The sequence below is a fragment of the Schistocerca nitens genome, chromosome 3 (genome assembly GCF_023898315.1).
Source record: "Schistocerca nitens isolate TAMUIC-IGC-003100 chromosome 3, iqSchNite1.1, whole genome shotgun sequence".
NCBI classification, from domain to species: Eukaryota; Metazoa; Arthropoda; class Insecta; order Orthoptera; family Acrididae; genus Schistocerca; species Schistocerca nitens.
In genome coordinates, this window is record NC_064616.1 from 30,850,546 (window position 1) to 30,877,856 (window position 27,311).

The following is a 27,311-nucleotide window of genomic DNA, read 5'->3' on the forward strand; positions in this document are numbered from 1 at the left end:
TAATATACCCAGCTGTCGGTATAGCGTATCGCGTAAGCTGGCGAGGCAGGGAAATTACTCAGACCCGGATTTAATCCGCACGGCGGATTAACGACGTGGCTGGTGAACTGGCCAGCCTCACTGTGGATTTCTCACGCTCATTTAAGCAAATGCTGGGCTGGTCCCCAATGTACGCCTCAAAATGTAAGATGTATAAACAGTTAAAATACGACCACAGACAGAACAGAGTTTACACAATTCGCAGACTGGGTACGCTCACGGTTTCCCTCCGTCAGGTAAACGACGACTGCGGTGACAGTAACTGCGTCCGGTCGCAGAGTGTAATAAAATAAACCTGCCACATGCTCAGTGCAGCGGAGTATATCCTAGGCGGGATAAACGCAGACGAAAAAGAAACAATCTGTTTTACACTTGTTGATGCTGCGGGAGGAGACCGAGTGGATACTGTAATATGTAGTATGCAAGTTCGCTTTATTGCAACAAAAATAAGAAGAATTACTTAACTTTTTACAGTCCATTACTACAGGCAAGTTACGAGTATTTAATAACGTTAACGTATCACTTGATACAGACAATACACACTGACGGAAAAAAATCGCAAAACGAAGAAAATAATTTATGCAGAGTAATGAAATTTCGTGGTTACATTTGTCTAGGTAACATATTTGAGTGATTAACATTGGAAGATCACAGGTTAACGTAAGCGCGAGATAAGCCATTGAAAAATGTGCTAGTACATTAATAACCGGTGTAACCGCCAGAATGTTAAATGCAAGCATGCGAACGTGCATGCATTGTGTTGAACAGATGCAGGGTATCAGTCTAAGCGCACTTGGTCGGTCAATACAGAAACGATTAAAGCAGTTTTCAGATGTCGCTGGAGACAGACCTTGTGATAGAGCAAGCTATAGAGCATATTGGGTTACACAGCAGTATGTGGGTGTGCGTTATCCTGCTGGGAAACACCCTCCCCCCCCCCCCCCCCCTCGGAATGCTGTTTATGAATGGCAGCACAACAGGTGGAATTACCAGACTGACGTACAGTTCTGCAGTCAAAATGAGTGGGACAACCACGAGAGAGGTCCGGCTGTCATACGATATCGCACCATGGACCATAGCTCCAGGTGTAGGTCTAGTTTGCCTAGCACGCAGACAGGTTGGGTGCAGTCCTCAACTGGCCTCCTTCTGTCCAAACACGGCCATTACTTGCGTCGAGACAGAACCAGCTTTCACCAGAAAAGAATAACAGACCTCCACCCTGCCCTCTAATGTGCTCCCTCTTGACACCACTGAAACCACAAATGGTAGCAGTTTGGGGCGGGTGTAATGTACGGTACAGGGCGTCTGTCTCGGAACTGTCCTTCAAGTAATCAATCTGTAAAAGTTCGTCGTGTCAGTGTGTTGCTAATTGCTGCTCAAATTGCTGTAGCAGATGCAGAACGATGCGACTGAGCCATATGCCGAAGACGATCGTCTTCCCTCACGGTAGTGCCACGTGGCCGTCCGCGCCCGGTCTTCTTGCGACCGTACATTCTCGTGACCACCGCTGCCAACAATCACGTACAGCGGCAACATTCCTGCCAAGTCTGCCTGCTATGGATAATGGCGTCTCCGTTGCCTTAAATGCATTCTTGGCTAACCCCTACTAACCAAGTCCAGTCTCTCATCAAGTCCAGTCTAGTGACTAACGCTCACGATCGTTACAGTATTTAGCCCGAATCTGGCATGCATCGCACTGGCGCGAATTCTGAGCAGACATCGTCTGTCAGATGTAGAAACACGCCTACCATCTTTCGTTTATGTCACACAACTCCTTCTTCGTGTTGTGATTTTTTTTTCGTTAGCGTAGAATGCTTGGTCACTTTATTACAACAATGATACGAAGAATTACTTACTCTGTACAATCCATTTTCACAGAAAAGTCATGAGTATTTACAACTGTCTCTGAACATTAACGTACCACCTGATGCAGACAATATACAGTACAAGTCTCTCACTCAGTGTACATTTAACAGTATCTTTCGCGTAGTCCCCTGCCTAACACATTTATCGCACAGCTCGCCTACTGCAAGACGATTCTGTCGCCTTACTCGATGATCTCAGACTGGGTTCAGCGGTACTGTGCTCGGTCCTAAGTAGAAAATCCCTTACCCCGGCGCAGCCAAACATTTATGGGCGTGGCTGCGCCGGTGTCGCTCATTCGTCGGTGCGGTTGCAGCTACTGTCTTTTCTTGCAGTTGCGTTGCGAGGTACCAACCTTGCTTTTGCACCTCGCTCTTCGGAGGACACCACAGAAAGAAAGTTTAAATGATATGCTAGCTGATGTCCTCTGCCTATAGGACGGCGACTATGTTCAAGAATTTCAGTAGGCGAAATTCGACAAGTCTTTGACAATGCATTCATAAGATATGACGGTGCTCGGCCCACAGACGGACGTCATTTTGAGCTCCTGCTGTAAATAAAGGTAAACTTAATTTAGTCAGGCATGGGCCTTGCCGCAGTGGATACACCGGTTCCCGTGAGATCACCGAAGTTAAGCGCTGTCGGGCGTGGTCGGCACTCGGATGGGTGACCATCCAGGCCACCTTGCGCTGTTGCCATTTTTCGGCGTGCTGACCCCACGCCCCTCCTATCTGCATCCTCCACTGAGGATGACACGGTGGTCGGATGGTCCCGGTAGGCCACTCGTGGCCTGAAGACGGAGTGCTTTAATTTAGTCACATTGAGTCCTAGATTATGCTCAACTCAGGGAAGACGCACCGATCCACCATATGGCAAATACCGGAGAACACTACCGCTGTTGTCGGCTGTGGCTAATTTCATCGAAGTTGCAGTCGATCACAACAATAATCGTTAAATGAACCGCCGCGACTATTTCTTGGTAGGTAATAAGCATTTCGGACAAATACACTGACAGCAAAATATCGCAACTTCAAGGAGGAGTTGTGCGACATAACGAAAGTTGGTAGGCGTGTTTCTACATCTCAAAGATGATGTCTATTCAAATTTCGTGCCAGTTTCATAAAAATGGCGCTAGTAGCGCCGCTATGGTAATGCACATCAGGTTTGCTTTAAATACAGGCTGAGACCGTGGTGAGCGTTAGTTGCCTTTGAGATTGGACGTGGTGAGTTGATGTTAGGCATGAATGCCTTTAAGGCGACGAAGACGCCACGATCAATACTTCACTGAGTTTGAATGAGGTCGTGTAGTAGGGCTACGAGAAGCTGGATGTTGCTTCTGCGATATTGCAGAAAGACCTGACAGGAATGTAGCCACAGTTCGTGATAGCTGGCAGTGGTGGTCACGAAAAAGTACGGTCGCAAGAAGATCGGGCTCCGGACGGCTACGTGGCGCTACCGAGAGGGAAGACCATCGTGTTCAGCGTATGCCTCTGTCACAACCTACTGCATCTGCTGCAGAAATCTGAGCTGCAGTTGGCACCTCAGCCACACAACTAACTGTAACAAATCGGTTACTTCAATTATAGCACCGAGCCAGACGCCCCTTAGCGTGCATTCCACTGACCCAAAATCACCGCCATACGTGACATCAGTGGTGTCAACCGAGAGCTAAATGGTTCAAATGGCTCTGAGCATTATTGGACTTAACATCTCAGGTCATCAGTCCCCTAGAACTTAGAACTACTTAAACCTAACTAACCTAAGGACATCACACACAGCCATGCCCGAGGCAGGATTCGAACCTGCGTCCGTAGCGGTCGCGCGGTTCCAGACTGAAAACCGAGAGCTCATTGGAGGGCAGGGTGGAGGTCGGTTGCGTTTTTTGATGGAAGCTGGTTCTGGCTCGGTGCCAGTGATGGCCGTATATTTGTTAGAAGGCGGCCAGTTGAGGGCTAACAACCAACCTGTCTGTGTGCTACACACACACACACACACACACACAGGACTTACACCTTGAGTTATGGTCCGTGGTGCGACAGCAGGAGCGCTCTCGTGGTCATCCCACGCGCCCTGACTTCAAATCTGTACGTCAATCGGTAATCTGACCTGTTGCGCTGCCATTCGTGAACAGCATTCCAGGGCGTGTTTCCCAACAGGATAATGGTCGCCCACATACCGCTGTGTAACCCAACATACTTTACACTGTCGACATGTTGCCTTGGCCTACTCTATCACCAGATCTACCTCTAGTCGAGCATGTGCGGGACATCATCGAACGACAACTGATAACTCCGACGTCATCCGCAAACAGCATTAACCATCGCTGTACTAATTGATGAAGTGCATCGGGCGTGGAACTCCATCCCACAAACTGAAATCCGGCATCTATACAACACAATGCATGCACATTTGTGTGCTTGCATTCAACACTCTAGCGGCTGCACCGTTTATTAATACACACCAATTCACATTTTGCAATTGCTTATCCCGCTCTTAGACTAACCTGTGATCTTGTAATGTTACTCACTTAAATATGTTACCTAGACAAATATATATCCGAAATTTCATTGCTCTACATTAATCATTTTTAGTTTTCCGAGCCGGCTGCAGTGGCCGAGCGGTTCTAGGCGCTACAGTCTGGAACCGCACGACCGCTACGGTCGCAGGTTCGAATCCTGCCTCAGGCATGGATGTGTGTGATGTCCTTAGGTTAGTTAGGTTTAAGTAGTTCTAAGTTCTAGGGGACTGATGACCTCAGAAGTTAAGTCCCATAGTGCTCAGAGCCATTTGAACCATTTAGTTCTACGATTTTTTTCCGTCAGTGTAATTAGTCACTCCCAGAAGAAATCACACTAATAGCTTCTAACAGCTCCTCCAGTCTTGTTAATGGCTTCAGTTCGACGAAAAAGACAGCTCACAAGTTTCTTCACGTATGTCATATTGTGCTGAAACAGTCGATTGTTGACTGCATCCCGTAGAGCTACCAAACTGTGGGTATGTTGATGGCTACGTTTCACCCGCTGTCCCAAATAGTTACAGATATTTTTTATGGGTTTAAGCTCTGGTGATTTAGCGGGCCAGTTGTATTGCGATTGGGTGTCCACGTCAAACCAGATACGCATGCGTGCACCTCTGTGAATAAGGCTGTTCTCATTCGCAAAAAAGGGAGCATCCACAACATACTCCTCTTGAAGAAGCAGGTGAAAGGGCAATACCTGATCACTGAGAAGACTCAAGTAAACAGCCCGGTTCTTGTTCACGGTTACCTGAATGAGTGGGTTCAAGTCACGGTTCAACATACACCCCCAAAACATCAGAGAACCACCTCCGGCCTGGCCTGCTCCCTCCACATACTGCGGGCTACACATCCCATTCGATCGTCGGCGCAGTCGAAATCAGGCAAAATCGCAACTCATTGGACCATACTACACACTTCCATTCAGCTCCTTCCCAATTTCTGTGTTGTTTGGCCCACTGCAGACGAGCAGCTTCATGTTCTGCTGCAATCAGTGACCGTTTTTGACGAACCCGACTCCGAATGTCCATTGCATCCAGCCCCCTTCGCGATGATATCTCCAAAAATTGGTTAAGATGGAGCTGCACTCACTGACAGCAGCAACAGATTTGTTTTTATTTTGTGCTTGACAAGGCGTGACAGTCGTCTCCGGTGCCTATGTATTATGAAAATTTTAGGACTACTGTTACTAAGCCGTTTTGCTCGGTTGAGGCTGACATACCATTCCTTGTAAACACACTGGACAGTCCGCGTTGAACACCACCAAATCGGACAACTTGGTTCACCGTGTGGACATGGGTAAATGCAGAGAAAATAGCTTCTTTCTGCCATTCTGCACGTTTCCACCTCCATACATCTTATTGCGCTGATTCCATGTAACTGACTGGGACATACACTATGTGATTAAATATATCCGACACACTACTGTGTAAAGTGAAATTACTCACTAGATGGCGCGAGAAGCAGACCCGCCAGTGTACTATACTACTGGCCATTGAAATTGCTACACCACGAAGATGGCGTGCTACAGACGCAAAATTTAACCGACAGGAAGAAAATGCTGTGATATGCAAATGATTAGCTTTCCAGAGCATTCACACAAGGTTGGCGCCGGTGGCGACACCTACAACGTGCTCACATGAGGAAAGTTTCCAACCGATTTCTCATACAGAAACAGCAGTTGACCGGCATTGCCTAGTGAAACGTTGTTGTGATGCCTCGAATAAGGAAGAGAAATGCGTACCATCACGTTTCCGACTTTGATAAAGGTCGGATTGTAGCCTATCGCGATTGCGGTTTATCGCATTGCGACATTGCTGCTCGGGTTGGTCGACATCCAATGACTGTTAGCAGAATATGGAATTAGTGGGTTCAAGAGGGTAATACGGAACGCCGTGCTGGATCCCAACGGCCTCGTATTACTAGCAGTCCAGATGACAGGTATCTTATCCGCATGGCTGTAACGGATCGTGCAGCCACGACTCGATCCCTGAGTCAACAGATGGGGACGTTTGCAAGACAACAACCATCTGCACGAACAGTTCGACGACGTTTTGCAGCAGCATGGAGTATCAGCTCGGAGACCATGGCTGCAGTTACCCTTGACGCTGCATCACAGACAGGAGCGCCTACGATGGTGTACTCAACGACGAATCTGGGTGCATGAATGGAAAAAAGGCATTTTTTCGGATGAATCCAGGTTCTGTTTACAGCATCACGATGGTCGCATCCGTGTTTGGCGACATCGCGGTGAACGCACATTGGAAGCGTGTATTCGTCATCGCCATACTGGCGTATCACCCGGTGTGATGGTATGGGGTGCCATTGGTTACACGTCTCGGTCACCTCCTGTTCGCATTGACGGGACTTTGAACAGTGGACGTTACATTTCAGATGTGTTACGACCCGTGGCTCTACCCTTCATGCGATCCCTGCGAAACCCTACATTTCAGCAGGATAATGCACGACCGCATGTTGCAGGTCCTGTACGGGCCTTTCTGGATACAGAAAATGTTCGACTGCTGCCCTGGCCAGCACATTCTCCAGATCTCTTACCAATTGAAAACGTCTGGTCAATTGTGGCCGAGCAACTGGCTCGTCACAATACGCCAGTCGCTACTCTTGACGAACTATTGTATCGTGCTGAAGCTGCATGGGCAGCTGTACCTGATCACGCCATCCAAGCTCTGTTTGACTCAATGCCCAGGCGTATCAGTGCCGTTATTACGGCCAGAGGTGGTTGTACTGGGTACTGATTTCTCAGGATGTATACACCCAAATTGCGTGAAAATTTAATCACATGTCAGTTTTAGTATAATATATTTGTCCAATGAATACCCGTTTATCATCTGCATTTCTTGTTGGTGTAGCAATTTTAATAGCCTGTAGCGTATGTTCTCAGTAGAGGAGCAGTGACAGCAGATTGGGTCGGTCAGGAGAGCTCACTGACTTCGAACGTAGCTCAGTCACCTCAGTAACAAACGCGTCAGCCCTTGTAAAGCAACCCGGTTGTGAAATGGAAACGCGAAGAAAGAACCGCAGCTAAACCAAAACCAGGTAGACCTCAAGTACGGACGGTCGAGTATTGCACAGGGTCACTGAAAACAAATAGCACAAAACGAACGGAGGGAATAATTTGTGAGTTCCAAAGTGCTACCAGCAATCCAGCTGGCACAACAGCTACTTGGAGACAGTGGGAGAGCAGCTCCGTATCTGTAGTCAGTGCTAAGCGACGCTCGAGGTGGTGTATACAGCGACACCACTGGGAACGAGTGATGATGAATGAGGAATCACGCAGTCCGATGCCAGAGTTTGGGTCTGGCGAATGGCTGGAGAACGTTACTTGCTATCCTGTGTGGTGACAACAGGGAAGTACACAAAAAAATGGTTCAAATGGCTCTGAGCGCTATGGGACTCAACTGCTGAGGTCATTAGTCCCCTAGAACTTAGAACTAGTTAAACCTAACTAACCTAAGGACATCACAAACATCCATGCCCGAGGCAGGATTCGAACCTGCGACCGTAGCGATCTTGCGGTTCCAGACTGCAGCGCCTTTAACCGCACGGCCACTTCGGCCGGCTGAAGTACACAGCAGGTGGTGTTACGGTATAGGGGTATTTTCATGTTTATGATGTGGTCCTCTTATTGCACTTAAGAAAACACTAAATTCGAAAGGATGTGAACTGGTTTTACAACAATGTGTACTGCATAGAGTAGAGCAACAGTTCTGAGACGATGATTTTCTTGTATCAGCATGACAGTGCACGCTGTCATAAAGCAACATCAGTGAGGCAATGATTTGTGGACTAAAATATTCCCGAAACGGAATGGTCTGCCCAGAGTTCCGACCTGAACTTCACTTTCGACTCTCGAGGAAGAATGGACTGTCATCCCTCCACAGACATTCGGACACCTCATTGAAAGTGTTCCCAGTATGTGGACTCACGCCATATTAATGTCCACTAGTAGGTGTCTGGATTGTACACACTACTTCTCTGTCATTACTATGTCAGCGGTGGAGGTTGACATGCGGCCTGGTATCACTTCTACACCATCCGCAGCGCTCCACTGGGACCATTGTTTCTTTTTAACTGGCTAACTAATATTTTGTCCAGTGAGCTGTTTATATAGTGGCAGCCACACGGAGGACCAGATACTCACAGTGACTCTAATAGGTGTTTTTGGTGGAAAAACCTCACCCACGAAGCTTCGTGCGGAAAATGGAGGAACTACTTGAAGGGAAATCGGCAACTCCGTTTACAAAACCCGACATTAGGGAAGACATAGTGCAGACCACATGCCTCTCCAGTACCGCTGTTCACCGACGATTCAGGTACCGGACGAAGGAGCATTCGTCGTCAGGACGCTAACGCTACGGAATTTAGTTAACCTTTATGCTTATGCCAGGAACTTCCTGACATCCGTATTTGAAATACGAATAAGGTAACGAAATACGAGAAATCTTTCAGGCTTGTTAAACAACCCAGTAAGCTATATGAGACCGTGCATTCATCTGTGCTGCTTCTTATGTTACGGGAGGTACAGTCGCCACAAATACATTCTGGCAGATTAAACGTTTTATCACGACGACGACGATAGACTGTTGATTTTTATTTTAACTTTGACTCTTCGTTTTAGTTAATGATTAAGCTTACGGCGAGTCAGTCCATGTAAAATTCTTTCAGCAGAATTTAATTTCTATAGATAAATGAAAAATCTGATTCTGTTTCGGCAATGCAGCGTCAAACTGGATGCGTCGCTTTTCACTAATGCAGTCGTACAATCATCTCAGATGTACAAATCCCTGCTCATCTCATTCAGTTTTCTTGTTTTCCAACGGTAGATTCCTGAAAACTCAGTCGTAAATTTTCAAAATTCAAGTACTCAACGATGCAGCAGATATTTTGGTCATTAGTTGCTCAGTATCCCTGATTCAAAAAAGACAATTGAAGTTTGGTGCCACCTGCAGCTTTGCTGCCTCACAGTAAAATGATTTTTTTTTTCGTAGCAAGAAGATAACTATCTATTGGCGTATGCTGATGCACGATTATACATGAAGACTTCCGCAACAGAGCGTATTCCCTACACGTTCGCTGAATAATTACCAGCACAGCTGCGAGTACGGCAAGCGTAATTCCGTGTACTGCTGCCAAATAGAATTGCGCAGTCATAACGGGGAACCTGTGCCATGAACAAGATACGATGTTCTTCCAGAGAACTCAGTTTCCCTTCTGGTTAAAAAAACACATCCACGTGTTCTATCATTACATTACATTCTTACTTATAATACACTGAGCTCCAAAACACCCGTCGTGAAATCAAAGATAAGCTATCTAAATCACACGGATCAGTAAATGTAATAGAACAACGAACGAGTTAGTCTTCGTTCATTAATACGAATACTAGCGTAGAGCGAACAGCCTATAAGACCAAGGCTACACCACGTTCTCCTTAACGATGCCTATTAAAATAAGCGTTTACAATTTATATGTATTTTTTTCTAGATTTGGTTTCTAAAAAGGTCTGGCAGTGAAATACAGTGTTTTAAGTAAAGAATACACACGTTTTCTCGTAATTATATTGTACGTCACTCTACTATTTCCAACATTTTTTCCAATTAATAGATCCCATCCCTGAAATGCTGTTCTCCAAAATCTGCAAATTATCCATCTACGCTTCCCATAACATCTTCATTTGGAGCAAAAAAAGTTACCATCGACAAATTACCTTACATGGTTGAATTGTTGGAAGTCAGACCGTGCGGCTCCCCCGCGCGGCACATTTTTAGGTTACTATATCACACGCACAGCTTTAACTACTGTTCCGTTTCTACCGTGAAGTTGTACATCCGGGTTTCATCCACAATATGAAATTGGTGTACAGAACCAGTTGGATTCTTTTTAAAAACGGACCAAAGATTACTGAATTTTATTTTCGTATGTGATTTGGTCAGTATTCAACAAAGGCTGTATCCAACATGCACAATGTTTTCCTTCTCATTTGCCTACAGCGTCAGGTGCTTCATATAATTTAAACTGACAAGCAAGAATACCATATGGTACACAGTCTCTGTGGTTGCATCTGCGGTACATCCTGTAGATTAACTTCAACAGAAGTACGACAGCCACGGTAAGAATGAGCTGCTAATTTCTTAGCTGCCGAGAAAGGAGCAGACTTCTTATAATCACTCACTAACTTCGCATGAACTTTTTCTGTAGATAAATAGTTCAAAACAATGACTTTTAAATTCAAATTAGCCATCTGAACGGCACTCAAGAAACGAAAACTTAAAAGCCGCACAAACGAAACTATTCTGAAAATTGAACTCACATTCACTTACTTTATTGTACCACATGTACAATTACATCAACAGCAAACTTTCATTGATATTAACGCCATTCCTGGCAGACTGAGTGACTTTATATGTTTGTGTATGCTAAAAGTGAGATTCCCTGTCTATTTTAAAACAGATGATACACTCTGTCATTGTATCGTTAAACCCGCTTTAATCTGCTAGTTTCATACGGGAGAAGATGCCAAAGAAAAGCTTATTTGAAAAATAATTAAAAGATTTAAAAAAGAATCTGTGACAAGAGTTAATGGAAACAAGGGCTCCTTAACTCCGTGCCTGCGTGATAAAACGCGCTTACACAGCCATTAGCACAATCAATAGCAAGACAGCTAAACATACCGTAGAGGTCGCTATTGCTGTGTACGGACATACATCACTGTAACCTGTGCGATTAAATTCTCGTGGTAGTTGCATTTGACGTTAAGCACACGTAATTAACTTTTGGAGGAGTCAATAAGTGTCCTGTATGAAGATGACGCTGAGTTCACTATTGCATGCTGCATAAAAATGGTGGTGACCCAAGCTCGTACTACACATATAATCAACAAACTGCGAAGAATTATCGCAATATAAAGTGCGAACAAAAAGTTTCCATCTGAGGGTGTTGCTGCAGCGTATATGCAACGTATCGCGACTCCGATCCGTTCTAATACTCCATCCTCAGGTAGTGTTCCGTTATGCCGCCATCACCGGCTTTCCAGATGACTGTTAGCCGAGGAAAAGCGAAGATTTTGACGTTGGCACGTCAACACCTGGAAAGGAACATCATTCTTACACGTCAAACGATCGGTATCGCCAATGAACGGCCCTCCATGTACCATATAGCCATGGAAAGAAAGCGCAGACACAGGACATTGATCCATGGGGTGACGACAGACGATGGCGTCCGTCGCGTCACGCAGAGAGACATAAGCAATGGACACTGCACTCGCATTCGGGAGGACGACGGTTCAATCCCGCGTCCGGCCATCCTGATTTAGGTTTTCCGTGATTTCCCTAAATCGCTCCAGGCAAATGCCGGGATGGTTCCTTTCAAAGGGCACGGCTGACTTCCTTCCCCGTCCTTCCCTAATCCGATGAGACCGATGACCTCGCTTACTGGTCTCCTTCCCCAAAAAACAACCAACAACATAAGCAATGCATACTTCACCCATTATTCTCACCTGTACGCGGAGAAGAGATCTAATCCAGTGAGCATTACTGCTGTCGCTTGTTTGACGCACGCCACGGTTACTACGGAACTCCAACAGGAACTGCTAGAACCGGTGACTGAAGAAGAAGTGTTGGATGCCACAGGAATAGCGGCACCCAGTAAGTCACCAGGACCGGATAGGTTACCCTTGGAGTTTTATAGGACGTTTCAGAGATTATTGGTGGCCTATTGGACTACTACATGTCAAGAGTTCATGACAGCAGAGGTGCAACTTCCGGCTGCATTTGTGGAAGGTATCATCATCTCAATCCATAAACCTCATGGAGGATCACGTATTACGGACTACCGACCATTAACTTCGTTGAGCACTGATATGAAAATCATCACACGTCTACTGGCACCTCCAATTCGGCGTACATCTCGTGTCCTATCAGTGGATCACGCAGCGATGAGTGGGATGTATAAGATACGCGCCGCCCTGTGCCGCTACAGGGATCTGATAGACGCGCGGGATTAGCCGAGCAGTCTGCGGCACTGCAGTCATGGATTGTGCGGCTGGTCCCACCGGAGGTTCGAGTCCTCCCTCGGGCATGGGTGCGTGTGTTTGTCCTTAGGATAAGTAGTGTGTAAGCTTAGGGACTGATGACCTTAGCAGTTAAGTCCCATAAGTTTTCACACACATTTGAACATTTGATTTGATCTGACTGTCCTCGCTAAGGCGCGTCGTGTGGCGGGACCGCTGGCTGTGATAGATTTCAGTCAAGCATTTGATCGCGTCAGTCATACGTACTTAACTGCTATTCTTCAGAGTATGCATTACCCGGGCGCTTTCGTCGGGTGGTACTCCTCTCCTACATGGCGCAACATCCAAAGTGCTTGTCAACAGTAGACAGTCGAACACTTTGCAAATTCACCGATCTGTTAGACAGGGATGCCCCACATCGACAATACTGTATGCTTTAGCATTAGAACCTCTGTTCTGTTGTCTGCGACACCGCCTCACGAGATGTGGCGTCGTTTTTTAGGTGCACCGCGTATGCAGATGATCTGCTGTTAACTCTTCATGACGAACATGATGTCCACAGAGCCTTGGGTTGATTAGCCACTTATGGTGAAGCTACGGGGAGCCACATAAATGTACATAAACCGTCGTCTTCGTACTTTGGACCTTCATCAATGGACGGAATTTATTAATGTCTATAAGGTATCACGAATTCCGCATGTAGCGCAAGCACTACCGATGCCTAAACATATAGCTCGGAGCATCATGGCGGCATTCGGTTCCTTTGTCAGCGTTGGAATGATATTTAGGATTCGATACGACTCCCTCACTCTTCCTAAAGAACGGGGAGGACTGGGCCTTGTCAATGTTCATGATCGATCAGTGCCTCTATACATTAGTATGCAGCTCAAGCTTTGGTGACGATGCCCGACCAGTCTCACGGGCTTACTGATTGAGGCTCTGGCACCATATTCCCCCGACCATCCGGTGGCGCTTACTGAGGTACCGTTGCCCTTTTCCTACTGTAGGAGGTTTTATCTGAAGTCTAGCTTACTACGGGACGTTCTCCCTCTCTCTCGCTTACCAACGGCCAGGGACATCTATCGCACACTACTTCGCCGTCGAACTGACATGCCCTACCCTGAACTGGAACGTAGTATGGCGCACTGTCAACGCGGTAAGGCTTGATTCAGACGTACATTTGACCTGGTACTTGACGGTGAACAGAAAACAAATTACTCGAGAGATACTCCATAGGATCCATCTTGCAGATTCGCCTTTATGTGTGAACTGTAACGTCGAGGACACATATAAACACCGCCTAAGAGATTTGGTATTTTCTGCGCCAAATTTTGGCCCTCTTTTTATGGATGTCGCTCGCTGATGTCGATTCCTGCACTCTCCTCTACCCTGATACTGTTTATTATCCGAGGGCGAAACACAACGCTGCCACTTGGATCAGAGGTCACGAGATTCATTATTTATTTGGAGGTAGTGTCATAAGGCTCATGGAGTTTTGGAACTATTTAAACAATCGTTATTGTGCTATTGTGAAGAATCCTAAGTACAGTCAATACTTTTCGAACTTCTTGCGGAGCATCTTCCACGATGCGGCCCGTAGCTGGATTATGCATCGCAGGAGATAAATTTGATACATTCACACAAGAAGATGAACAGATAACGGTGCCTACACGACATTGCGAGAAGACATGCCATGAAGACAGGGCGGCGGCGTCCGTGGAGTATCGGCGCCGCACGTGCGTGTTACAGAAGAGTAGCTTTCTTTTCTTTTTTTTTCCAAGACAAGTCATGGAAAATGCGGATTTGTTTTTTGTCAATAAATAAATGAATATTCTCCTGTCGCCATTTACCCCTTCAATATATTCTTGTTTGGCGACGGAGACATTGTGTCCAGGCCTCGTACAATGACCTCGGCCGACTTTGCCCCGAGACCATTCCTTCTATTCCTTTACCTTATGAAAAAAAAAAAACAAAAAAAACAAGTGGTTAGCGTTCGAGCTACGTAAGACGAACGTGTATGAGGCGACAGTTGGACTCCCGCTCACACTTAATTTTTAATCTATATTTTTTAATCACTGGTCATATTATTTTATTTATATGACATTTGAGGGGTAATATAATTAAAAAACCACGAGTGTTTGCATGAAGCTTTAGTGAATTACATGTTATTTGACTACTTACTATTTTAATTAAATTTAATCATTAGAACAACATATTTATAACTATCGACAAGTAAACGAAGAAACGCACAGAGTTTCGCCGAAAATGTATGCCTGTCGTGATTTGCGAAATCCCTTATCTTGTAAGGTACCCGGAACTACGAGTACTTTGCACCTCGACCTTTCGAATGCAGATACAGAGGCAGGCCCCATTTGGCAGTTACCCTGCGTAGCGGTCAAATGGTTCAAATGGCTCTAAGCACTATGGGACTTAACATCTGAGGTCATCAGTCCCTTAGAACTTAGAACTACGTAAAGCTAACCAACCTTGTGACATCACACACATCCATGCCCGAGGCAGGATTCGAACCTGCGACCGTAGCAGCAGCGCGGTTCCAGACTGAAGCGCCTAGAACCGCTCGGCCACAACGTCCGGCATGTAGCGGTCAGACGTTGCTTATGTAACAAGAACGAATGGTGTAGCTGCAGTTTCTTTGAATATCTCAGAAGTTACATTTGTACTATAAAACTGAAGGTTTGAGCGGGAGTCGATCCGTCGCCTCATACACGCACGTCTTACGAATCTCGAACGCTAACACTTGATCAGCAAGATCTCTAACGTCCGGCACCTGCGCACAGATACATACACTATGTGATCATAAGTATCCGGACACCTGGCTCAAAATGACTTACAAGTTCATGGCGCCCTCCATCGGTAATGCTGGAATTCAGTATGGTGTTGGCACACCCTTAGCCTTGATGACAGCTTCCACTCTCGCAACCATACGTTCAATCAGGTACTGGAAGGTTTCTTGGGCAATGGCAGCCCATTTTTCACGGAGTGCTGCACCGAGGAGCGGTATCGATGTCAGTCGGTGAGACCTGGCACGAACTTGTCGTTCCAAAACAACCCAAAGGTGTTCTATAGGATTTAGGTCAGTCTATTACAGGGATGTTATTGTCGTGTAACCACTCCGCCACAGGCCACGCATTATGAATAGGTGCTCGATCGTGTTGAAAGATCCAATCGCCATCCCCAAATTGCTCTTCAACAGTGGGAAGCAAAAAGGTGCTTAAAACACCAATGTAGGCCTGTGCTGTCATAGTGTCACGCAAAACTACAAGGGGTACAAGTCCCCTCCATGGAAAACGACAGCGGGACTGCTACGGTCGCAGGTTCGAATCCTGCCTCGGGCATGGGTGTGTGTGATGTCCTTAGGTTAGTTAGGTTTAAGTAGTTCTAAGTTCTAGGGGACTTATGACCTAAGATGTTGAGTCCCATAGTGCTCAGAGCCATTTGAACCATTTTTTTTGAAAACGACCACACCGTAACACCACCGCCTCCGAATTTTACTGTTGGCACTACACACCATAGCAGATGATGTTTACGGGGCATTCGCCATACCCACAACCTGCCATCGGATCGCCACACTGTGTACCGTGATTCGTCACTCCACACAACGTATATCCGCTGTTCAATCGTCCAGTGTTTACGCTCCTTACATCAAGGGAGGCGTTGTTTGGCATTTACCGGCGTGATGTGTGGCTTATGAGCACCCGTTCGACCATGAAATCCAAGTTTCCTCACCTCCCGCCTAACTGTCATAGTACTTACAGTGGATCCTGATGCAGTTTGGAATTCCTGTGTGATGGTCTGGATAGATGTCTGCCTATTACACATTACGACCCTCTTCAACTGTCGGCGGTCTCTGTCAGTCAACAGACGAGGTCGGACTGTACGCTTTTGTGCTGCACGTGTCCCTTCACGTATCCACTTACCACAACGGAAACAGTGGACTTAGGGATGTTTAGGACTGTGGAAATTTCGCGTACAGACGTATGACACAAGTGACACCCAATCACCTGGCCACGTTCGAAGTCCATGAGTTCCGCGGAGCGGCCCATTCTGCTCTCTCGTGATGTCTAATGACTACTTAGGTCGCTGATATAGAGTAACTGACAGTAGGCGGCAGCACAATGCACCTAATATAAAAAACGTGTTTTTTGGGGTGTCCGAATACTTTTGATCACATAGTATAAGTTACATAATAGACGCATGAAACTTCTCTTGCGATTTTCTCGGAATAGCCAGAGTAGTGCACCTTAATACTTGCACATTAGTTTTTTTAGTGGCGTGCTGAAAGTGCACAAAGTTTGAAGTAAATCCGCGATCCCAATGTCGTGGCGTTCCCTTGTTAGCTGACAAATAAAGAACCCAAATTCCTGGGGATTATATTAGGTGAAAATCTGTCCCACACTTAGGTAAGGAGCCGTTACCTTCCTCTGACCTGTCAGTTGGGTGTATGTAATGTTTTGATCGCTGTGGTAAGTGCTTTTGCAGTTAGAATAGTAAAGTGATATGGCACGATTGGCTGGGAGACCACGAGGGGTAGATCTTTGAGTCTGACTAGAAAGGTTTTTCCTATCCTTCGTGCAAACTGGCACCTTTCCTTCGCGAAGTGTGAGGGTTGGGTGTTAAGTGTATGTGATACATGTAGATGGCTGGAAATTGGAAATTTGTGGTAAGGTGTTATGGGACCAAACTGCTGAAGTCATCGGTCCCTAAGGTTACGCACTACCTAATCTAACTTAAACTAACTTACTCTAAGGACAACAGACACACCCATGCCCGAGGCAGGACTCGAGCCTCCGACGGGGCGAGCCGCGCAGACTGTGACAAGACGCCTCGGAACGGTAGATGACTAAAGGGTGTGTGTGTAGTGTGGTCTCCTGTTTGCGTTGTGTGATGATGATAGAAGGGAGAAGGTGGAACCTGGTGCCGGCACATAGCCTATTCCTCACTACTAGCAAGAGGGCCACCGAGCTTAACCTCGCCATCCGTCGGACGGATCACTATCAAATGTGTCACATATCCTCACTTTTTGAGACATTTCGGTGAGGTCTGGAATGTAATCCAGGACATTGATCAGGAACCTTATGCCACCGCGCCTTCTCTCCTTTGCCGGGAAGGCAAAGGGAAAACTGCCAATAGTGCGTGGCGTATCACAAAGTGTGGTGATCAGGAACCTTATGCCACTGCGCCTTCTCTCCTTTGCCGGGAAGGCAAAGGGAAAACTGCCAATAGTGCGTGGCGTACCGATGCGGTTAGCCATCCGAGTACCAGCCACGCACGAAGTTGTTTTTGCAATAGAATATTGTGATAATGTTATGACGGAGAGTGTGAAATCTTGCTAACTCGTCCCGAATAATAACTAGATGGCCGTTAAGCTCGACATCCCCATTCGGCAGACAGATCACCATCCCAGGTGTCACTGGCCGTCATCCCATGACGTTTCAAAAAGCTTTAGAATTTATCTTGGGACAGTATGACGATCAATAAATTCATTGCACTGTATACCTTCTCCTCTTGTTGACATCGGTCACATACTTCCAACAGTAATTTCTTCAACTACCAATACTATTACTAAAGTTTTGGAGGAGCTGCTTCTTCTCTGTTAAAGCTAGATTCCGATCTTCCGTATTTTCCTTTCCGTTTTTCAGGCACTAACTACAGTACCGCTGAGGAACTGCTTTGTCAGAAGACAATTGATTGCATTCCTCATATTGGCACATTGTATGAAGTCGAGAAGGTGATACAGGACTTGTCATTGCCTTCGGCAACGTAATTTTTGGGAGTGTAGAAGGTGATGGACCAGAAACTTGATCAGCACCGTCAGACATATCTGAGACCTCCCTTTTACGAGCAACTGAGTTGCTTTTGGAACAATATAAACAAAGCAGAACAGTGTCGTCGAAGATCGTGACTGTTGTCAGTGAGTGAAGGAAGCATAAAATTTAATGTATGTTTTCGACGACATCGTTAAGTAGCACAAACTGGAATTGGAGTCGAGCAAGGTCGCGCACGGATTAATTCACTGCACTTGCACTGGAGAAGTAAGTGAAAGCTGCCATCAGTCCCAAGTTTGATTTGGACACGAGTGCTTTACTGAGCTTGGCCCTCCTGGAGCTGTTACGCCTTCCTCAGACTTTTTAACTGTCTTACTCAGCCAGTTGTAGGAGGACTTACAGTTTGCCGGCCGCAGTAGCCGTGCGGTTCTAGGCGCATCAGTCTGGAACCGCGCGACCGCTACGGTCGCAGATTCGAATCCTGCCTCGGGCATGGGTGTGTGTGGTGTCCTTAGGTTGGTTAGGTTTAATTAGTTCTAAGTTCTAGGGGACCGATGACCTCAGATGTTAAGTCCCATAGTACTCAGAGCCATTTGAACCATTTGAACTTACAGTTTCATGTGAACTCCAAACCACGGGACAAAACTGATATCATACATATAAATCGTTGACAGAAGTGAAATGACTAATAAGTGACAGAAAAAAAATAATAGGCGAGACTGTGGATTTAAGGCAAGATTTCTGGACTTGTAGTCCGACACCAGCTTAGCCACCAGAAGGACGGGGCTTCAAATACCCGCCCGCCCATCCAGATTTATGTTTTCACGATTTTCCTAAATCGCTTAACGCAAATTACACGATGATTGCTTTGAATCGTATACACGCGATTTCCTTACTGAACCTACCCCACTGTGACCGTGCGGACTTTTTCTAACAACCTCGTCGTCAACGGGACGTCTGATCGTAAAATTCGTGCTTGACTGGTGAAGGTTGTGGTCTTGCTTCAGGAATGATCCTGGTGTTCATCTGAAGTGATTTACAGAAACCACGAGAAATCCGTGTTAGTGCCGCCGTACGGAGCATCTGAACGACTTTTCTTGAGTACAAGTCATGTGTCTTAATCGATGAGTGAATAAAAAAAGGATTTTGACGACTATGATGACGGGATACAAGTAAGATGTAAAGGTAAAGTATTGACCTGACTGCCGGAAGAGTGCACTAAGAGAGGATGGTGGCGGGCCCACAGCCCCGCCGGGAGTCGTTTGATATCAGGCTGAGTGAGCCTGCGGCCGTCCCCGAGGGACTAGAACGGAGAACATCCCCACCTATATCCAGGATCGAATGCAGGACCTCCAGGACTGGAGTCCAGTGCTTTATCAGCTAGACCACCACGGTCACACAATTAAGAGGTACACAATAAAAATGCAGTAGTGCTGACGTGATCACAGAAAACAGTTCTCTATAATTTGTCGCTTTTTCCCTCACTGATTAATGCAGGAAGTCCAGATGCTACCACCGATTAACATACGGCTGTAACCGAGCACGCTAATGCCACTTGTCCAGTGGCACTTGACTCGGAAATAGTCAGTCTGAATCCTGGTAGAGGAGCCAGTTTTCATCGCTTCTATTAGAGTGGCAAGGAAACGAGAGGTGGTGGTATAAAATACCTCTTAGTTACAACTTACACCAAATTTCTCTGCAGTATTACATCGAGAGGATGCTGTTGTTCTTATCCGTCTGTCGGATGGCACAGGCCTTTATCCTCTTCCTTTCTTCCATAACAATGTAAAGAGCCACACTGTACAATTACCTATTACGATTACAAACATGATACTCCATAGCGTCAAAACCACGTCCACTAGGACCTTGCCCGAGAAGGTAATGCGGGATTCCCGTATCTGCAATGAGCGTTGATTTCCTGACTACGTGACTGACTCTGAGTGACATATAAGTAAATATATCTATCAAATCACATTAGCACGTTACGCCCACAAAATTTTAGCATTCCTTAGGAGTCTTAGAATGCCAAACACCTCACCTCAGCTTTGATATCCGTCTTTCTTCTTCAGACATCCTTTACCAGCTGATAACACTCCCCCATCCTCCCTCAAACTCATCGAACACATTCGCAGGTCCCACGCATCCCGTAAACTCTAAGATGAAACCCGCACTGTCTCCCCAATCCTCTCCAACCTTGGGCTGCTGCTGACACCTCATTGCACTTCTATATCCACAATACCCTATTCTAAGAAAAATTCAACAGGCACGTTGTTTTTAAACCAAAAATCCGTCCTGGCGTCGACTAGTGCTACAAGCTGTAGCCGTCCACCCCAAGATATTTTCCCTAGCTTAAGGCTCCTTCTAACTAATACACCCTACCCCCACCACGTGGCCGAGCGGTTCTAGGCGCTACAGTCTGCAGCCGCGCGACCGCTACGGTCGCAGGTTCGAATCCTGCCTCCGGCATGGATGTGTGTGATGTCCTTAGGTTAGTTAGGTTTAAGTTGTTCTAAGTTCTAGGGGACTGATGACCTCAGAAGTTAAGTCCCATAGTGCTCAGGGCCATTTGAACCACCCCACCACGTCAATCTATCCATCTGCATTGCCCTTCACCTCTCCACCCTCCCCTTCTACCATCACGGCACGTAATGAGAGCTGGCTCGCCAGATAGCAACACCGTCTTCCATATCTTAGCACCAGTCGCACCATCACCAACTTTATTTCTATAGTAAATAACCGATGGAAAACATTCCATTGTAATTTAATCTTACTGTGTTAATCGTTTTAACTGTAAAAATGTTATGTTTGTATTTTTGAAATAATTTGGATTGAAGAGCAGCAGCATAGCTGCTGGCAGCCCGCTCTGCCTCAACTCATCATCTGTGAGGAAAATGTAATGACCAATAAAGAAAAATATATGTTATCATTGCCATTCACTCTTAGAAAGAGTACGCGTAAAAGCATTTGAATATTAAGGTAGATTCTTATTGAAAGCGAAAATAGAACCCACCACTGTTAATGATACTATTTTTTTTTTTAATAGAACCGTTGTAACTTGTGAACCATTTGACAGTTGTCTGGAGATTAACCTGTCTTTTCGAAACAGGTAGCAGCACTATTTTTTAAGAAGCAGTATAATTAATGGTGGTGTTGGGGGGGGGGGGTGGGTTCTGTTTTCGATATCAGTAAGAATCTCCCTGTATTTGCATACAGCAACGTTTCCATTACGTCACTTTTTGATGAAATTTCGTATGGAACATTTTAAGAAGTGAGTCAGTGAATGATAGAATACAGGTTGAAGTTAAAGCGCCGTCGATTTGAAGGTCATCAAATACGGAGTTCTAGTTCGCTTGGAGTAAAGTTGGAAAGCCTTGTTGAAAGGCAAATCCGACCAAGCCTCCTTGAAAGCACCGTCTTGGCGTTCGCCTCACGTATGTTAGGGAGAAGACGGTAGATTAAAGTAAGAATGAAACACAGTTGGAGAGTAGTACTGTAATTGGCGTCGTTTCTTCCACGAAAATTTCTCTCTTGCAAAACAGTGTCACCGCTTTATCCCAAATAGAACGGTTACAAAACATGGGGTACACTTTAGAAGAATGAAATGATACATGTGTAATTATTAAACGACACAAACTATTAGAATCTGCGCAGGAGTAATGCTACAAGCATATAAATTCATGATGAGACTTGCAATTTCCTTACGGCGTGAAAACCAATTATTGCACAAGAGTAACAGTCATAACTGCAAGCTAAATGCAAAAAAATGAGTTGTTTTGATTACTTGCGTGGAGAGAGAGAGAGAGAGAGAGAGAGAGAGAGAGAGAGAGAGAGAGAGACGTCTTAAAAAAAAGAAAGAGTTGCAACACTGTTTCTCAGCAGTTCAGTAATTATCTTTCACCTCTGAGGTCTCTTTCTTGGTTGCATCTACACACACAGTTCCTAGAGCGCTGTTTCATGCGCTTGTGTATAGTGGAGCCAAAGGTTCACGTTATCTAAGAACGAATTGTCCTTTGATTTGTGTGTTGCGTAATTCAGCTTTCCGTTTCCCTTGGTGTACCTCATCCTTCTTTTTCTATTTCATCATCTTCTTCTTCTTTGTCACTACAGCCTTTAATGGACCTTGGCCTCCATACAACTGTGTGGCGCGCGGAGTGGCCGCGCGGTGTGAGGCGTCATGTCACGGATTGCGCGGTCCCTCCTGCCGAAGGTTCGAATCCTCCCTGGGGCATGGGTGTGTGTGTTGTTCTTAGCGTAAGTTAGTTAAGTAGTGTGTAAGTCTGCGGACTGATGACCTCAGCAGTTTGGTCCCTTAGGAATTCACACACATTACAACTGTGTTCCCTGCCTCAGATTTCCACATGCTGGGAAGCACAGCCAACAACACATTGTCCCACCATCTTGCTCTTGGTCGGCCCTTTCTTCTGGCTCAATACAGTCTTCCTTTCATTATTCTTTAGGGCATCCTGTCAGCTGCCATACTCTCCATATGTCCTGACCAGCGTATTCTCTTAGAGTTAATAAACGTTAGTGGTTATAATTTATTCTCCAGCCCTCTGCCACTCTCACAGACCCGTAGATTTTTCGCAGGGTTTTTCCATCAAATGCCATTAGTTTGTCTCTATCCCCTTCAGCCATTTTCCACATTTCTGACCCATAAATAACAACTGGTCGTATAAGGGAATTGTATACTCTTAAATTTGTTGTTCTTCTGATTACAGAATTCTTAAACACTTGTGAATTCCCATAACAGGCCCTCCTCCTTGTGTCTTTCTCAGGTACATTTTTTCATATCATTATCACTAGTTAAAAAGGCACCCAGATAATGTGAGCAGCATTTCTAAAGTTAACATTTACTTGCCTTTGTTTTTCGAATAGAGTGCTAGCTTGACTTTGGCAGTCACATTTCCTAATAGCCAAGGTGGACTATCTCGAGAGGTAGCTAATGGAATTGAAGATAATTTCATCTCAGAAACTGGCCATCAGTGAGACATCCCTGTCTTCAGTGATAAAATCAAAACGTCTCCCTAGTATCTTATTGCATGAGGGTGTACGACGTTCTGAGAATTTTAAAGCCTTCTTTGCGTTCATAACTATTTCTCGGTCAGATCTTACAGAACGATAGATTTTCTCCAGCGATAAGCATTTGAGCATTTCCGCAGTGTGTTCGCATAGCGGTTGCAGGAGGTCGGTGTGTTTCCGGGGTGAGCACCGCGCCCACAAGCTAGTACGAACCCAGTGTCGAAGTGTGCGTCCATATTTCTCAGGCCAGCAAACAGCACGCGTGCTTAGTTAACAAGGATTAAAGGCCACGCCTGAGTCACTGAAAGATAATGAGCGACAAATTCCGAGTAATTCATTTTGAAATACTGCCATTTACGCTTTATCTCTTTCAGGCTAGCCGAAACTGAATACAAATAACGCTGTCTGTTCTCCGCGATACGAATCGATGACATAATTTCCCAACTTTATAAACGTCGGAAGCGTTGCCTCTTAACTGTGTGCACCGTAGATTCCAAACGCGAACACTCGAAAAACAAAATGTACACTGTACAAACAGTGTCATTATCCTGCGCAAACATTCACAAATCTGTAATTTGTAATAAACGAAACTACCAGCTGTATCGCACATTGTAGATGTTTTAAATTAAACCGTGTTTCTCCTTTCTGTTTAAAACGAATTTCAGTGGGCGCCATGGGATAGTCCACAATTTTCCGTGGTTCCACATAACACTGACTACAGATGTATAACGCATCATTTCTTGATATCACTCTAAAATGAAATTATAAATGACAATGCAAAATTTTCTACAGTATTAAGTTTCCTTAACCGATTTTCCGGTTACAAGGCTGTCATCAGGCTATAACTGACAGTCGTTATAGTGCTAGTGAGCACACTGAACAGACAGTAACACGCAGAGTGAGCTGCAAACACGGAGTAAAAGTCATCTTCGACAGAGTAACAAAAAATGGCTCTGAGCACTATGGGACTTAACTGCTGTGGTCATCAGTCCCCTAGAACTTAGAACTACTTAAACCTAACTAACCTAAGGGCATCACACACATCCATGCCCGATGCAGGATTCGAACCTGCGACCGTAGCGGTCGTGCGGTTCCAGACTGTAGCGCCTAGAACCGCTCGGCCACTCCGGCCGGCGACAGAGTAACACGTCAAAGCAAAAGAGTAAATATATCTTTAGGGAACCAACCAGAAAACATCGAAAACGTCGAAAAAAAAAAACATTGTGTGTATGCGTGTGCGTGCATGCGCGCGTTTGTGTGTGTGTGTGTGTGTGTGTGTGTGTGTGTGTGTGTGTGTGTGCGCACACGAGTGCTCTGTGTGTGTCAGGAACATGAGGAGGATGGCAGCATTGGCAAAGAATTACAGTCAACAGAAGAAAGATGTACATGCAATAATACAACAAAATTTCCATTATAGGTTTCTAAGGGGTTGCGGATAGGATTTAGTAGATAAAATTTTGGCAAAGAACCGATGTCCGGCAATGTTCCGTTTGGATGTAAGATAAATTTGAAAATAAGATCACTTTCAAATCTCCATCTTCACGGTACGCACACAGCGGAGACAATGTGTGCTCTACAAGACCCTGTGACATGGGCAATGCTTCGAGTACTCGTCGCCGTGCTGCCTTTATACTTGACGGAGGGGTCCTGTTCAAATCAAGGGTGCAGCGCATCCTTGGAGCACCACAGCCAACCCTTGCAGTTACAATCGTTTCAGCTTCTCGTAGACTTTGTTGCAGTCGGACAAAAATATTTGTGCTATCATAATTACGACAGCGCTCTCTTCTGTCCGCATGCGTAACGTGAAGCGGGAGATCTGAAAATGATTCGATTTTCAGTCTTATTTTATAACCAAACGGTACATTTCCGAGCATGGGCTCCTTATCAAACCTTTATCTACCAAGTCCCCTCTATACCTCTAGAAGCCAGTAATATGAATTGTGAATCAACCTCTATAACAATTTCACTTAAGTTATCAAGAAACGAGTATTTGAGAACAGCTTGGAAAGGTAATGCATATAGACGATGATACAGAAGCAGAGTAAAAGATATACAACTGCACCAAGCCGAGTACCAGGTTTTGCTTTGTTACGTATTTACACTCCTGGAAATGGAAAAAAGAACACATTGACACCGGTGTGTCAGACCCACCATACTTGCTCCGGACACTGCCAGAGGGCTGTACAAGCAATGATCACACGCACGGCACAGCGGACACACCAGGAACCGCGGTGTTGGCCGTCGAATGGCGCTAGCTGCGCAGCATTTGTGCACCGCCGCCGTCAGTGTCAGCCAGTTTGCCGTGGCATACGGAGCTCCATCGCAGTCTTTAACACTGGTAGCATGCCGCGACAGCGTGGACGTGAACCGTATGTGCAGTTGACGGACTTTGAGCGAGGGCGTATAGTGGGCATGCGGGAGGCAGGGTGGACGTACCGCCGAATTGCTCAACACGTGGGGCGTGAGGTCTCCACAGTACATCGATGTTGTCGCCAGTGGTCGGCGGAAGGTGCACGTGCCCGTCGACCTGGGACCGGACCGCAGCGACGCACGGATGCACGCCAAGACCGTAGGATCCTACGCAGTGCCGTAGGGGACCGCACCGCCACTTCCCAGCAAATTAGGGACACTGTTGCTCCTGGGGTATCGGCGAGGACCATTCGCAACCGTCTCCATGAAGCTGGGCTACGGTCCCGCACACCGTTAGGCCGTCTTCCGCTCACGCCCCAACATCGTGCAGCCCGCCTCCAGTGGTGTCGCGACAGGCGTGAATGGAGGGACGAATGGAGACGTGTCGTCTTCAGCGATGAGAGTCGCTTCTGCCTTGGTGCCAATGATGGTCGTATGCGTGTTTGGCGCCGTGCAGGTGAGCGCCACAATCAGGACTGCATACGACCGAGGCACACAGGGCCAACACCCGGCGTCATGGTGTGGGGAGCGATCTCCTACACTGGCCGTACACCACTGGTGATCGTCAAGGGGACACTGAATAGTGCACGGTACATCCAAACCGTCATCGAACCCATCGTTCTACCATTCCTAGACCGGCAAGGGAACTTGCTGTTCCAACAGGACAATGCACGTCCGCATGTATCCCGTGCCACCCAACGTGCTCTAGAAGGTGTAAGTCAACTACCCTGGCCAGCAAGATCTCCGGATCTGTCCCCCATTGAGCATGTTTGGGACTGGATGAAGCGTCGTCTCACGCGGTCTGCACGTCCGGCACGAACGCTGGTCCAACTGAGGCGCCAGGTGGAAATGGCATGGCAAGCCGTTCCACAGGACTACATCCAGCATCTCTACGATCGTCTCCATGGGAGAATAGCAGCCTGCATTGCTGCGAAAGGTGGATATACACTGTACTAGTGCCGACATTGTGCATGCTCTGTTGCCTGTGTCTATGTGCCTGTGGTTCTGTCAGTGTGATCATGTGATGTATCTGACCCCAGGAATGTGTCAATAAAGTTTCCCCTTCCTGGGACAATGAATTCACGGTGTTCTTATTTCAATTTCCAGGAGTGTATTTTAATCTTCTATTGGCCATCTCCTGCTCACTCTTTCTCTGTCCATTTCCTCCTCCGCCTCTCTTCCTCCCCTCTCTCTCTTCATCTCCTCTACCCCTCTCTCTGTCCATCTCATCCTCCACCATGTCCATCTGCTTCTTCCCTCTTAGTCCCTCTCTTCCTCCCCTGTCAAAGTCCATGTCTTCCTTCTCCTTTCTTTGCCTCTCTCCTCTTCTCCCTTGTTCCTGTCCATCTCCTCTTTCCTCTCTCTGTCCACCTGCTCCTCCCCTATGTCCATCAGCTCCTGCCCCCTCTCCATCTCCTCCTCCCCCCCTATCTGCACCTGCCCATGTCCTCCTCACCCAGGTGTCTCCTCTTTACAATCTCTAAGCCCATCTCCTCCTCCCACCTTTATCTTTCTATCATCTCCTCATCCCCTCTCTGTCCACCTCCACCACCTCTTCCTCCTCCTCTCCTCGTCCCACCTCTCTCTATTCATCTCTTCCTCTCCCTTGTGTCTGTCCATCTTTTCCTCTTTCCTTTCTCTGTCCATGTGA

At 46.3% G+C, this 27,311-nt stretch overlaps 1 protein-coding gene and 1 pseudogene across 1 annotated transcript in view; both read left to right on the forward strand.

The window, feature by feature from the left end:
- The window catches only part of LOC126247968 (polypeptide N-acetylgalactosaminyltransferase 16-like), a 567,635-nt gene that overhangs the window by 140,135 nt on the left and 400,189 nt on the right, over positions 1–27,311 (forward strand). The window lies entirely within an intron of this gene.
- On the forward strand, positions 2,483–2,600 carry LOC126249825 (5S ribosomal RNA; annotated as a pseudogene).